We start from the raw sequence: 1970 nt of genomic DNA on the forward strand, positions 1-1970 counted from the left end.
GCCCCTAGTTCTAGGGCAGCTTCCAAACCAGCAATACATGCCTCATATTCTACTTCGTTGTTGGACACTTTGAACTGGAGTTTGAAGGCTAAGGGTATATGGGAATCATTGGGTGCTATCAGCAGCACACTTATCCTATAACGTACTGATTGGACGCTACGTCAAAATACATTGTCCAAGTTTCCTCTTCTATTTGCAGAATATTTTCATCTGGGAACAAGTATTCCACTGCCTCATCTCGTTCTACTGGGTGGTCTGCCAGGTATTCCGCTATAACTCTCCTTTTAACAGATTTGTGCGTGGCATATTCGAGATCAAATTTAGAGAGAAGAAACAACCAACGAGCTAGCCTACCCGTAAGCGCTAGTTTCTCAAAGAGATATTTGATGGGATCTAATCTCGAAACCAGAATTATAGAGTAAGATAACAAGTAGTGCCTCAACTTCCTGGTAGCCCATACCAAGGCTAAGCAAGCTTTCTTAAGGGGAGTGTAGCGGGTCTCATAGTCCAGCATCTTCTTGCTCAAGTAGTAAATGGCCTTCTCCGCCTTGGATTCTGACTCCTGAGCTACCATACACCCCATGGTTGAATTTGTCACTGACAAGTACAAAATTAGTGGCTTCCCTGGTTCTTGCAGCGATAACACAGGTGGATTCTGTAGATACCGCTTGACCTGTTCAAAACCAAACTGACAGCGATCGTCCATTTGAAACTTCTTCCCTTTATTCCGGAGACTAAATAGTGGTTCACAAGTCAGGGTTAATTTTGAGATAAACCGTCTTATGATATGAACTTTGCCCAGAAAGCGACGCACCTCCTTCTCAGTCCTTGGGGGTGGCATTTCTAGGATGGCCTTGATTTTGGACGGATCCACTTCAATTCCCCTCTATGTGATAAGAAATCCTAGCATTTTCCCGATCGTTACCCCAAAGGTGCACTTTTGTGGGTTCAACCTCAGTCTGTACTCCCTGATCTATTGAAAGATTTTTTCTAGTGCAGTGTAGTGGCCTTCTCGCTCCTTGGACTTAACAATCATGTCATCCACATACACCTCAACTTCTTTATGGATCATGTTGTGCAGGATCGTGGTCGTAGCCCTCTGATAGGTTTCCCTAGCATTTTTCAGCCCAAAAGGCATGACTTAGTAGCAATACGTATCCCATGGTGTGGTGAAAGCAGTCTTTTCTTTGTCTTGCGGTGTCATCAGAATCTGATGATACCCGAAAAATCCATCCATAAATGAAAGCAATACATGGCCCGCGGTGAAGTCTACTAACTCATCAATATGTGGCAAAGGGAAGTCATCCTTTGGACTAATCTTATTCAGATCCTTGAAGTCGACACAAACTCTGATTCTATCATCCCTCTTTGAACCAGAACAATATTGGCCAACCACGTCGGGTACTTAAATATAATTAAGAACCCTGCCTCAATAAGTTCGGTGACCTCCTCATTGATCTTCAAAGCCTAATCTAGGCGAACTCTGCGCAGCTTCTGCTTAATTGGTTAGGCCTCTGGGTCAAGAAGGATTCGGTGCTGCACAATCTCAAGGTCAATTCCAGGCATATCTTCGTAGGACCACGTGAAAATATTTTTAAAATCTTCTAACAAAGCGATTAAAGGCTCACGTTCCTCTGAAGATAATCTAGACCCGATCTAGACCAAGCGATGATCTTCTTCAGTACCCACGTTAATTTATATGATTTCCTCTGTACCGGGCTTAACATGCCTCTCCTTCTCATGATCAACCAAAATTTTCAAAACCCGACGAGTTTCTTCCTCTTTATTTAAGTCAAAATTTTGAAAATCAAGATTAGTGCAACAAACTAAAGGCTCAGAGAAGTAAGTGAAATCTACAGCATTCTCATTCAAAAAGTCTGGATCTTCAGTTACAGTGGACTCAAAAGAAAAGCTGAAAGACGACCTGGACAGGACTTTGGCTTCTGAGTTACCACTCCTGGAAGTACCAG

The sequence above is a fragment of the Camellia sinensis genome, chromosome 9 (assembly GCF_055761805.1).
Source record: "Camellia sinensis isolate YWXY chromosome 9, ASM5576180v1, whole genome shotgun sequence".
NCBI lineage: Eukaryota > Viridiplantae > Streptophyta > Magnoliopsida > Ericales > Theaceae > Camellia > Camellia sinensis.